The sequence below is a fragment of the Mauremys reevesii genome, linkage group 12 (genome assembly GCF_016161935.1).
Source record: "Mauremys reevesii isolate NIE-2019 linkage group 12, ASM1616193v1, whole genome shotgun sequence".
Classification (NCBI taxonomy): Eukaryota; Metazoa; Chordata; order Testudines; family Geoemydidae; genus Mauremys; species Mauremys reevesii.
In genome coordinates, this window is record NC_052634.1 from 38,061,176 (window position 1) to 38,074,152 (window position 12,977).

At 56.6% G+C, this 12,977-nt stretch overlaps 4 non-coding genes and 1 pseudogene across 4 annotated transcripts; 1 reads left to right on the forward strand and 4 right to left on the reverse strand.

The window, feature by feature from the left end:
* The window catches only part of LOC120375649, a 276,817-nt pseudogene that overhangs the window by 130,817 nt on the left and 133,023 nt on the right, over positions 1-12,977 (reverse strand).
* TRNAI-AAU lies at positions 815-888 on the reverse strand. The gene has a single exon. It is a non-coding gene; the product is annotated as a tRNA-Ile (tRNA).
* TRNAA-CGC lies at positions 1,001-1,073 on the forward strand. Its single transcript has one exon. It is a non-coding gene; the product is annotated as a tRNA-Ala (tRNA).
* On the reverse strand, positions 3,607-3,680 carry TRNAI-AAU. The gene has a single exon. It is a non-coding gene; the product is annotated as a tRNA-Ile (tRNA).
* Positions 10,925-10,998, reverse strand: TRNAT-CGU. Its single transcript has one exon. It is a non-coding gene; the product is annotated as a tRNA-Thr (tRNA).

Here is a 12,977-nt window from a genome sequence, read left to right on the forward strand (position 1 = left end):
GGCTTTCTGCACAGGTAGGGCCCTTGGCCGTAAAGCTTAGCTCCGTCAGTGCGTCTGCATGGGGTTCATCCAGTGCCTCAAGAGCCCGTGCTAAACTCTCGGTGTGGGCGTTTGGCTTCCGCCAGTCAGAGTGCCGTGCCTGCGTCTTCCCACGGCCGGCTCCCGTGAGGGGCGCATAACTTGGGAGGAAAGGGGTAGAAGAGAAAGCAAGTGAAGCTGACTTCGAGTGGTGGTGCCCCTGGGCGGAGTGGTCCTCCTGCTCCTTCCTGTCGGAGGGGTGGGCTCGAGTGTGGGCTTGGGGGGTCTGGTTGTGGGCGGTGGGAGGATGGTGTCCAGGGAAGTCCCAAAGGTCACCCTGCGCCGGCGGAGTGTGAAGCCTCTCCCCTAGGTTGGGGTGCCGAGTATTAAGCCTTCCTGTGTGGCTTGGGTTGGGGAGCGTGATCCGGCGTCGGGTCCATTTGGGTGGAGCTGGCGGCCGGCAAGAATTCGGGCCATCAGGTCAACCCTCTGTGGACAATGGGGGCGAGCCGGCAGGCCTGTGATTTTGGCTTCGCGGGCGGGCAGCTCAAGCCTGGCCTCCTATGAGCCTGGAAGGCAGCCGGCCGGGCTCACCCTTCTCCTCCCCGGGCCCAAGTTCCTTTCAGGCAGCAGGTGGAGCGAGGAGCCCAGGGAGGGGAGACCAAGGAGGTGTCCGGAGCCTCCTCCTGCCTGGTGCCCAGCAGGGCTCTTGCCCGCTCCCCGCGCACCTGGTTTTGGCCTCTGCCACCCCTAGCAGTCAGCCAAAAGAGCAGAAGTCACCCTCTCCCTCCCGCAGTGGCCAGCATGGGGCTTGAACCCATGACCTTGGCGTTATTAGCACCACGCTCTAACCAGCTGAGCTAGCCGGCCTACGGGAAGCCCTTCCTTGCCTGACCCTTTTGGAAGGAGTCACCGGCTGGCGCGGGGAACGATGTGGCTTCCATTATCGAATGGATGGATCAAGACGCTGTCTGCCAAGATAGGGGAATTAGCTCAAGTGGTAGAGCGCTCGCTTCGCATGCGAGAGGCAGCGGGATCAATGCCCGCATTCTCCAGCGGCAAGGCAGCCACAGGATCTTCTCTTGCCCTTCTTTTAGAAGCCATGGACAGTCAGCCGGCTCAGCTCCTCCAGTGGCCTCCATCCCTCTCCCCGCTTGGCCTCCCAAAAAGCCAGCCCTTGCGGAGCACAAAGCTCTTCCTCCCCGGCCCTTCTCCCCCTTGCGCTGACTGGGAGGCTGGAGACAGCTGGGGGAAGTTAGCTCAAATGGAAGAGCATGGGAGAAGTAGTCAGACCCATACACACATTCTCCAGCCTGCTCTGCTGTGCTCTGCTGTGCTGGGCTGGGCTCTAGTGGGGGACCTGCACCTTTCTTTCTGAGCTCTCACTGGAGCACAATCCCTTTCCTCCTCCCTCCCTGCTAGTCTACGCCAAGCTCATTGGCCGGGAGGGAGAGCCACTCAAATACAGAATTACTCACATCCCAGGGGTCCATGAAGGGAATGAGGAGATGGGCGGGGTGGCACGCGATACCAGCTCAGCTGAGACCGTGAGACCTCGCAGCCTCCTGATCTCAGGCAGCATGGCAGCCGTGGAGCAGAGCAGAGCAGAGCACGCAGAAAGCTTGGAGACAGCCAAAGCAGGGAAGGGCTGCGTTGGTCTGGAAGAGGGAGTCGGTGGCTGTCTATCCTGGCGGAGGCAGGGTCGTTTTGCTGTATGCTGGGCCAGGGGCCAGGGAGTCTGCTAGAGTTGCTGAGCTGGGCCTGCTCCTGGCTTTGCTTGGGTTAGAGGAAAGTGGTGAAGATAAGAACGGCCCTCCTGGGTGAGACCGATGGTCCATCTAGGCCACTATCCCGTCTTCTGACAGTAACCGATGCCAGGCGCTTCAGAGGCAATGGCCAGAGCAGGCAATCGTCAAGTGATCTATCCCTGCGTTGTCTTCTGAAGTTTGGTGCTTGTATCAGGGGCTAACTCTCAGCCCAGACACACTCCAGGGAGGGAGCGTTGGTGTTTGTGCCGAGGAGCGTGGCTGGGACTCGGACCCCCTTCCCCAGCTCTGGGTAGCGCCCCCCCTCCCCATTTCAGGCTGTGTTCTGCTTAAGGCCACAGAGCCCTTGCCTTTTTTTGCCCGGTGCCTGAGAGTCAGGCCAGCTGCGGGGAATTAGCTCAAGCGGCAGAGCGCTCGCTTTGCATGCGAGAGGTAGTGATGGACGCCGCCCGCATTCTACGAGCCTGTCGACTAAGGGCTCCTGATGAGCGTGGTGGACGGGAGAGCCGGCCATCTGACTTTTGGCCTTGCTGCCCGTAGCGGTCAGGCCGAAAAATCCAAAGCCACCCTCCCCAGGCCCACAGCCACCCAGGGGCTCCTCTGCACCATCTTGCCTCCACGAGTGCCGCACTCTGACCAGCTGAACCAGGCAAGCCACGGGAAGCTTCTCAAGGTCTTCCCCTGGTGTGGGCTTGGATGCGAAAAGCACCTGGCCGTTCATCAGCTGTTGCAAGAAGTGTGCAGAGTAGGAGTAGCGATGGGGCTGTAGCTTTCCACAGCATCTCAATTTGGGCAGCTTTCCATTCCCCTTTTCTGTGTAATGTCCCTCCCATGGGTTTCACTTGCGGAGCTGTACGACTCTGGCAGGGTGGCCATTTAGAAATCTTTTCCTTGCTTTTCTTTTTCGCCTGGCCCCAGCGTTAGGACCGTTTGGGTGTTTCAGTGTGTGTGTTTTCCCATTTGGAGGCATTTGGAAGTTTGGAAGGGGAGCCGAAAGAGGAGTCTTTTTCACAAGCAAGTTGGCTTTCTGCACAGGTAGGGCCCTTGGCCGTAAAGCTTAGCTCCGTCAGTGCGTCTGCAGGGGGTTCCTCCAGTGCCTCAAGAGCTCGTGCTAAACTCTCGGTGTGGGCGTTTGGCTTCCGCCAGTCAGAGTGCCGTGCCTGCGTCTTCCCACGGCCGGCTCCCATGAGGGGCGCATAACTTGGGAGGAAAGGGGTAGAAGAGAAAGCAAGTGAAGCTGACTTCGAGTGGTGGTGCCCCTGGGCGGAGTGGTCCTCCTGCTCCTTCCTGTCGGAGGGGTGGGCTCGAGTGTGGGTTTGGGGGGTCTGGTTGTGGGCGGTGGGAGGATGGTGTCCTGGGAAGTCCCAAAGGTCACCCTGCGCCGGCGGAGTGTGAAGCCTCTCCCCTAGGTTGGGGTGCCGAGTATTAAGCCTTCCTGTGTGGCTTGGGTTGGGGAGCGTGATCCGGCGTCGGGTCCATTTGGGTGGAGCTGGCGGCCGGCAAGAATTCGGGCCATCAGGTCAACCCTCTGTGGACAATGGGGGCGAGCCGGCAGGCCTGTGATTTTGGCTTCGCGGGCGGGCAGCTCAAGCCTGGCCTCCTATGAGCCTGGAAGGCAGCCGGCCGGGCTCACCCTTCTCCTCCCCGGGCCCAAGTTCCTTTCAGGCAGCAGGTGGAGCGAGGAGCCCAGGGAGGTGTCCAGAGCCTTGTCCTGCGCCCGCGCCCAGCAGGGCTCTTGCCAGCTCCAGGCCCACCTGGTTTTGGCCTCTCCCACCCCTAGCAGTCAGCCAAAAGAGCAGAAGCCACCCTCTCCCTCCTGGAGTGGCCAGCATGGGGCTTGAACCCATGACCTTGGTGTTATTAGCACCACGCTCTAACCAACTGAGCTAGCCGGCCAACGGCAAGGCCTGCCTTGCCTGACCCTTTTGGAAGGAGTCACTGGCTGGCGCCGGGAACGATGTGGCCTCCGTTATCGAATGGATGGATCGAGACGCCATCTGCCAGTGTAGGGGAATTAGCTCAAGTGGTAGAGCATTCGCTTTGCATGCAAAAGGCAGTGGGATCTATGCCTGCATTCTCCAGCGGCAAGGCAGCCCCAGGACCTTCTCTTGCCCTTCTTTTAGAAGCCATGGTCAGTCAGCCGGCTCAGCTCCTCCAGTGGCCTCCATCCCTCTCCCCGCTTGGCCTCCCAAAAAGCCAGCCCTTGCGGAGCACAAAGCTCTTCCTCCCCGGCCCTTCTCCCCCTTGCGCTGACTGGGAGGCTGGAGACAGCTGGGGGAAGTTAGCTCAAATGGAAGAGCATGGGAGAAGTAGTCAGACCCATACACACATTCTCCATCCTGCTGTGCTCTGCTGGGCTGGGCTCTAGTGCGGGACCTGCACCTTTCTTTCTGAGCTCTCACTGGAGCACAATCCCTTTCCTCCTCCCTCCCTGCTAGTCTACGCCAAGCTCATTGGCCGGGAGGGAGAGCCACTCAAATACAGAATTACTCACATCCCAGGGGTCCCTGAAGGGAATGAGGAGATGGGTGGGGTGGCATGCGATACCAGCTCAGCTGAGACCGTGAGACCTCGCAGCCTCCTGATCTCAGGCAGCATGGCAGCCATGGAGCAGAGCAGAGCACGCAGACAGCTTGGAGACAGCCAAAGCGGGGAAGGGCTGCGTTGGTCTGGAAGAGGGAGTCGGTGGCTGTCTATCCTGGTGGAGGCAGGGTCGCTTTGCTGTATGCTGGGCCAGGGGCCAGGGAGCCTGGTAGAGTTGCTGAGCTGGGCCTGCTCCTGGCTTTGCTTGGGTTAGAGGAAAGTGGTGAAGATAAGAACGGCCCTCCTGGGTGAGACCGATGGTCCATCTAGGCCACTATCCCGTCTTCTGACAGTAATCGATGCCAGGCGCTTCAGAGGCAATGGCCAGAGCAGGCAATCGTCAAGTGATCTATCCCTGCGTTGTCTTCTGAAGTTTGGTGCTTGTTTCAGGGGCTAACTCTCAGCCCAGACACACTCCAGGGAGGGAGCGTTGGTGTTTGTGCCGAGGAGGTGGCTGGGACTCGAACCCCCTTCCCCAGCTCTGGGTAGCGCCCCCCCCCTCCCCATTTCAGGCTGTGTTCTGCTTAAGGCCGCAGAGCCCTTGCCTTTTTTTGCCCGGTGCCTGAGAGTCAGGCCAGCTGCGGGGAATTAGCTCAAGCGGCAGAGCGCTCGCTTTGCATGCGAGAGGTAGTGGGGGACGTCGCCCGCATTCTCCGAGCCTGTCGACTAAGGGCTCCTGATGAGCGTGGTGGATGGGAGAGCCGGCCATCTGACTTTTGGCCTTGCTGCCCGTAGCGGTCGGGCCGAAAAATCCAAAGCCACCCTCCCCAGGCCCACAGCCACCCAGGGGCTCCTCTGCACCAGGGCCGGCTTTAGTAAGTGCGGGGCTTGTACTCACCAGGTGCTGCTCCGAGTCCTCGGCGGCAGGTCCTTCACTCACTCCAGGTCTTTGGCGGCACTGAAGGACCCGCCGCCGAAGTGCCGCCGAAGACCCAGAGCGCCGCCAGGTGAGTAAAATTTAAAAAGGCGCCTCTAGCCAGGGAAGGGATTCTCCCTGGACGTGGGGCCCTCTTACGCGCGGGGCCCAATTCGGAGGAATTGGTGGAATAGGCCTAAAGCCGGTCCTGCTCTGCACCATCTTGCCTGAGCGAGTGGAAGTGGAGCCTGGAACTGAGCTGAGGCGCTGAGGGTTATTTGCTCTGCACGCTTCACACAGAGGTAAAAACACGGGGCACAGATCTTTGAGCACAACCCTTGTCCTGAGGAATGGAGGGGGCTGCACAAAGAGAGACCGGCTCTCCCTGGCGTGGCTGCAGCGGCTCTTCACAGGGTCAGTGCCACTGGCAATTCGTACCAGAGTTTTGAAAGCCTCCTTTTATGGCCTGGTTCCCCTCTCTTTAGGGAGACTGGCGGCCCCAAACTTCCCAGAAACCATCATAGCGAGGCCAACCTGAGCACAGACACCTGCTCAGCACCCCGGGGTGCAGCCCTGAACTCCGGCAATCAGCTACACTCAGCTGCCCACCCAACAAGCGTTACATGCAGTAGCCTTCGTGCCCTGCGTGTTCAGGTTGCTCCCAGCGCCAGCTTTAAACTCCGCTGCTCAGTTCTAAGCTTTGGCCACACGGGGGCAGCCCGGAGCTCAGCCAACGCCTCCCGTTGCTGGTTGCGTTTCCCACTCCTCGTGGCAGGTTCACACCCCGCAGGCAGATCTCTGAACCGGAGCCGAACCGTTCCCCAAATCCAGCGCTTTAGCAGCAGCTTTGCTAGGAAAGCGCTGACGTCCCCAAGTAAAGTAAGAGCCAGAGTGCCGTGACCAGGATCTTCTATTGGGCCCCTCACCGTGGTGTCTGTCAGGCGCAAGGAGAAACCAGGGAAATGTTTTCATGGCGTTTAAGGGCAGAAGGGGCCATTAGCTCAGCTAGTCTGACCCCCGAATAACACAGAATTACACCATGACACGTATTGATCCCACAGACCTTAGATAGATCAAAGCGTTTCAGCCCTCAGGAAGGAGGCTAAACTGGGTGCCAGAGGCAGCGAACAAGGGGCCCCCAAGGCAATGGCAGGGAACTGACGAGGTGAAATGTGCCCAGATGATCCCAGCAGGCGACCCACCCCCATGCCACAGAGGTGGGAGTCTCTGTTCCTCCTGCCCTTAAGAATCTCTGGTGGTAAGTGGGTCCCCCCAGTTCCCCAGATAAGAATCCTCCATGGGATTTCCCTGGCTTCACCTCCAGATAAGAACATTGTGTGGAGGGAGTGGGAGGAAGGTTGTCTGGCAGATCTGTAAAGGGGGACTGTGTCTCCCTGTCTGGCCCAGGCTCCTTGGAGGAAGTGATCTCAGTGTGTCTGGCTGTCTCCATTCCTTTATAATCCCCTCTCTCTTACCCCCCATGAGGGATCCGGTGGATGTGGGGGTTCTCCATGCTACTGGGGGTGTCTGGTGCCCCTGTCCCTCCTGGTTAATAGTGGAGTGTGTGGGTGTCCCCCCGCCCGTTAAGGATCCTTGTTGTGCGGATGCCCCTGTTCTTCTAATTAAGAATGGTGCAACAGAGCATATGGGTGTGTCCCCCACCCCATGAACTAGCTCCCGTGTGTGGGTCCCCTGCCCCCATCCAGGCTCTGTGGTGTGTGGGTGTCGCTGTTCCTCTTTTCAAGATCCGTGTTGCTTGGGTGCGTCCCTCCCCCCAAGTCAGATTCCCCAGCGTGTGGGTGCTCTCATCCCCCCATCCAGGCTCTGTGGAGTAGGGGTGTCTAAAAAGAGACTGTGTCTCACTGTCTTGCCCAGGCTACACTGCAGGGGCTATTCACAGGTGCAATCCCACTACTGATCAGCACAGGAGTTTTGACCTGCTCCATTTCTGACCTGGGCCGGTTCACTCCTCCTTAGGTAACCTGGGGACCCCACGCTCACCATATTGATGCTGAACTTAGTGCAGACACCTGATCGGCACAGCCCCCTGCAGCCCAGAACTCCTGAGCTCAAGCGATCTGCCAGCCTCAGCTTCCCCAGGAGCTGGGATCACAGGCACCAGCCACAGAGCCCGGCTTGCTTTACAGCCTGGCAGCTGGAGCTTTAAACTCTGCTTGTGAGCTCTGTGCCTTGGCCAGATAGGGACAGCCTGGAACTGGGAAATGCTCCTGCTTCCCCCACCCCCATCTCTGGGGGGAGGGGGTATAACTGGCTCTCCCTGTCCTGCCCAGGCGGTGCTACAGCAGCTGTTCCCAGGGGCAGCAGCCCCACTGTCACCCTGCAGCTTTAACCTGCTCCAGGGGTGACCTGCTTCACCCTCCTGTGGGAGCCCGGGGACCCCGAACTGCCCAGAATCACCTGATTGATGCCGAGCTTAGCACAGACACCGGCTTAGCCTGGCAGGGAGCTGCCCTGAGCCCTGACAATCAGCTTCCCTCCGCCTCCTGCTGCACAGCGAGGGTCCCACGCGAGAGGCTTCGTGCCCAGTTTGTTCAGGAGCGTCCCAGGCTCCAGCTGTAAACTCTGCTCGTCGGTTCTAACCTTTGGCCACACGGGGGCGGCACTAACGGTCCCATCTAAACGCTGTTTGCGTTCGACCCTTCGGATCGCAGATTGTAACCCGCGGGCAGATCTCTGAGTGCAGCCAGATCCCTCCCCAAACTGAACACTGAAGCAGCAGCTCCCATTGGAAAGAGCAGGATTTTTGCCTTTAAAAACAAGGGAAATGTCTACAGCGAGAGACTGAAGAAGCTCAACTATTTTCATTGACTGGAGGTTCAGAGGTGATTTAATCACTGGTTTAAATACATTTTACAAATTCCCAGAGGGGGGAATATGTGATTTAAAGGGTTCTTTAATTCACCAGACAAAGACTGAACAAGACCCCCTTGGCTTGCAGTCGATGTCAGAAAATCCCACCTGGAAATGACCATTTTTTAACCGTGAGGCTAATTATCTAGTGGAACAAGCTCCGCAAGGGAGGTGGTAAATTCCCCATCACTTGCAGTTTGTAAATCAAGACTGCAGCTCTTGCTGCAAGATACCTGGTGTGTGGGTGTCCCTGCTCTGCGTTTCGGGATCCCCGATACATGGTGCCTCCCTACCACCAGTTCAGGATCCCCACAATGGGAGCTCCCATCCCCCCATACAGTCTCTGTGGGGGAGGGGGGGTGTATAAACAGAGACCGTGTCTCACTGTCTTGCCCAGGCTACGCTGCAGGGGCTATTCACAGGCGCGATCCCACTACTGATCAGCACGGGAGTTTTGACCTGCACCGTTTCCGACCTGGGCCGGTTCACCCCTCCTTAGGCAACCTGGGGACCCCAAGCTTCCCCGGGATCACCGTATTGATGCCGAACTTAGTGCAGACACCCGATCAGCACAGCCCCCTGACCGGGCCAGAGAGAGCAGCAGGTTTCCCCTATTGTTTCCCACTCTTGTTTTCTTGACTAGTTTCTCCTCTGCACCAACTTGCTCTTTTGCTTTGTGAGCCTGACTTTTAATCTGAGGGTCCAGGGTTCAAGTCCCTGGTCAGGTGATAAACTACTCACCAAGATCTTAAACTGTCTTTCTGGAGTCATCTTTGATGTTACTTTTTCTCTGTAGGATTTTCCCTTTCCTCAGAAGGGCCTTTTTGTGTGTGGGTTTGAAGGGGCAACTTCCTGACAGCCCCTCTGTCCTTGCAGCCTGGAGGAATAAAGGCCTCTGGGCATAAAGTATGTTCCTCCCCTGCGCGCGCGCACACACACACACACACACACACACACACACACACACAGAATATCCCTAAGGAATTAGAATCACCCGCTGCCTTCCCGTCCTGCTGGATCCCCAAACGAGGATGCTCTTCAGCCTAAACCCATGTCCCCTCTTTTCCCAGTGCCCCTCAATCCCAACCCTCAGTCCCTCCTATGCTCACTGCTCCTCACTCCCAACCAGAGCCTGCTCCTCTTCACCCTTCTCCTCTGTCCCACCCCCTCAGCCCTCTCCTATTCCCAGTGCTCCTCAATCCCAACCCACAGGCCCCTCCTATTGCCAGTGCTCCTCAATCCCAACCCACGGCTCCCTCCTTCCCTCCAGCAGCAGGTGCTTCAGACCCCCTCAGGAAGATTTTCTTGCAAGGTTTCGTGTATGAGTCTGCATGTGGATTTTACAGTATGTTGGAAATATGTTGGGTTGTTTGCCGAAATGATCACTTGTGGCTGGTGTTGGATTCCCAGTCTCCTTGTTATTGGGGCAGGAGAAATAAAGGGTTGTTATCCTTGTTGTGTGACCTGAGGGCAGCAGAACTGTGCTTGGCAGACCCTGATTGAGGGACTCACCCTCAATTCAATAGCACTTGCTAGGCATGGGACAGGGGTTCCAAAGCCAAGTGGGCTGGGGTCTGGGTCCCACACTAAAATGTATGTGTTAGACCAACTTTAGGACAGGGTGGCTGTGGAGGGATGAGTGAGTCCCTAGACAACATAGTGAGTGCAGGGCCTTCTTATTTTTCCCCTTTTCCACCCAGGATGGCAGGTGAACTCTACAGAGGCACCTCTGGGCTTGCACTGACTAAGGACAACAGCTGTGAGTGGGGTGCAGGGTAGGGGATGGCTCATGTTAAAGGAGGTTTGGTTGCTGGACTTATGAACCGTAGGGAGAAGGACACTGCCCAGCTTATTTGGGGAGTGGGTCTTTCCCTCGTGGTTTAGGTTTATATGTTGGGGCTGCTGACATGACTTCTGCTAACCCTGGGCTTACACTGCAGTGTAGACATACCCTGAGAGGGCATCTATACTGTGATAAAATCCCCCTGGCCCGGCTGGCCTGGATGATCTGATTTGGGGTCCTGGGGCTCAGACTGGAGCCCAGACTCGGAGACCCTCACCCCTCGTGGGGTCTCGGAGGCTGGGCTCAAGCCCAAGTGTCTACACTGTAATTTTATAACCCTGCAGCACAAGCCCCACAAGCCTGAATCAACTGACCCAGGGTTTGAGAATAGTGACCTGGGTGTGTTAATGGCAGTGTAGACATAATGCCAGGCTATGTCCGCACTGCAATGAAACACCCAGGGCTGTCCCGTGCCAGTGCAGGCTCCCAGGCTAGGGCCGTGGGGTGGTAAATTTGCAGTGTAGACATCTCGGCTCAAGCTCAGTACCGGGCTCTGGGACCCCACAAGGTTGGGAGGGAGTTTAGCAAGCGAAAAAGGTAAAATGGCAGCGGAGTATTACCCTGGACTCAATGGCATTTCTCCATTGGTCTGTCTGCTTTGGGGCAGGGACAATAACACGTCCTGCCGCATTTGTTATTTCAAAGGGTGGTTTAGGATTTTCATTCTCACACACGGTGCACAAAGCAGGACTCAACCCTTGGTGGAAACTAAGTGAGCTGCCCACAGATTCTGGAAGCTCAATGAGCCATTTGGTGTGAGAGTCCAGACCTACCCCGTCCCAGAGGGAGAGGGTCATCTGTGAGGGGCTTAGACCACTCATCTACCAGCTCCTAACTCCCAAACTTTCAGTAACTCTGTTATCAGTGCCTGTAAGTGTTATTTAAACCATAAAAATAGCCACCCTGGGCTAGACCAAAGGTCCCTCTAGCTTCTTATTTTGTCTTCTGACAGTAGTCAACACCAGGTGCCCCAACAGCCAGTCAATAAGGCACCACTGGGACTTGAACCCAGGATCTCCTGTTTACGAAACAGATGCTTTAACCAGCTAAGCCATGGTGCCTACCTGTGATTGAAGTGTCATCTCTGCCCACACCTGACTCCCTGCCATCGCCACCAGGGCCTGACAAGCTTTGCTTGTGTTTGGATTCTGCAAAGCAGAGGAGCAGGTGAGGTTTTCCTTGCAAGTTGTGTGTGAGTGAATCTTTGTCCAGGTCTGCACTACAAAGTTATTTCAGCAGAATTATATAGCTCAGGTGTGTGAAAAACACATGATGCTCCCTCGGTCGGCAGCTTGTGGCTGGTGCACACACTGCAATGCCACGTCTGGCGACAATTTGCCCTGTTTTGGTGACAAAATAAAATCACCTCGACGAGAAGCCTAGAGCTTTTTGCAGCAAACTTAAAGTGACAAATTGTCAGTCTAGACGCTGCTGTTCATTATATCACCATAACTGGCCTCCTTCAGTATCCCACAATGCCTGCTGTGAACTCGCCTGCCCTGCATTTCTGCTACAGAGCCACAGGCCCCTCCCCTTTCATCGCTCTGGGAAGTTCTGACAGCTGAGCCTGCTGCTCTGCTCCGGCAGCCAGGAGCAAATCACTGCCGTGGATGCTGCTCTCTCCCGCCCTGCGAACACAGAGCAGAGTGGCGGGAACTTCCTTACCTTGGGGGGGCACTGGCATCAGAACTGTGGTGCCACCATGACACCCCTTCCTTAGGGCCCCACACTCACTCCACCCCTTATCCCTGAGGCCCCCAACCCCACACCACCCCTTCTCCCTGACGCCTCGTCCTACTGCTCCCCCAAGGCCACACACACAGAACCCCTCTTCCCCCCAAGACTCCACTCTGTCCACCCTTCTGTTGTTCATCCTTACGGCTTGTAAAAAGTAGTGGGGCCATGGCCCTCTAAACCCCCATGAGCCAGCACCCCTGACACCGAGCCAGGCAGGTAGCAGCATGTGTGTGTGTGACAGAGACTGCTGTGCTGTGTTGAGCCAGTGAGGGAAGCGGGGGCTGATATCGGTGCTGTCCCCCTCCCCCTGCCTCAGGACTGGTTGCTTCCAGCAGCTGTCTGAACTTAGAGACAGCGCGCCGACACGCTCACTCTTCTCTAACACACACACTCCCTCCCCCCACACACACAGTATCTGCCCCATCACACACACTTCAGGTGAAAAGCGGCTGTCAGTGTAGTAGGATGTGATGCTGTACCAGCCTATGAGACATTGCAAACCCTTCCCAAAGCACCCTGCAACCAGTTGCACAGTGGGATAGCTACCCACAGTGCACTGCTCTCTGTGGCGATCCAAGAGTTGCTAGCGTGGCTGTGCTCTGGTGACACAAGCCGCATAGTCTGGATATGCAACAGCAGTTTAATTAAAATGCTTTAAGTAAAGCCGCATAACTCTGTTGTGTAGACACAACCTGAGAGTGAGACAAGACCTAGCTCCTGTTGACACCAAGGATGCTCAGCCACTGAAACTAAATTGTTAAATTTAAAGAACCGCACGTTCCTCCATAGTTGACAGGACTCAACCCCGAGCAGGGAGCCACCAATGGATTTCTAATCTATCACCTTAATCACTCAGCCACAACTACTTGCTTTATGCAGGTTTCTCACTACACTCTAGTTCTGATCTCACTGAGTGATCATTTCCAGCTGTTTAACCAGACCAGCTTCCACACCACACTCACTGCTGTGCGTGTGTCCATGGCTGAACAGCAGGAATTCCTGCCCATTTCCCTTCTGGCTGGAGTATGATGAGAATATGTTTGTGATTAATGACGTTGCTGAGGATTGTTGTCCCTTTCCTGCCTTGATTAATCCTGCCTTAATTCAGACAGTCCCTTTCCCGCCATATCCCCAGCACATCAGTGATTGCGATAGCAGGGGGTAGGTTTTCTCTGGGGCAATGAGCTTTGCCAGGGGGTTGGTGGCTCCTTTCTTTCCTCACCCTGGAGTAAACTCAACTTTTTATTCCATCCCTGATGTTTCATGGAATAACAACAGCAGCATGAAGAAAGAGGTGGGCACA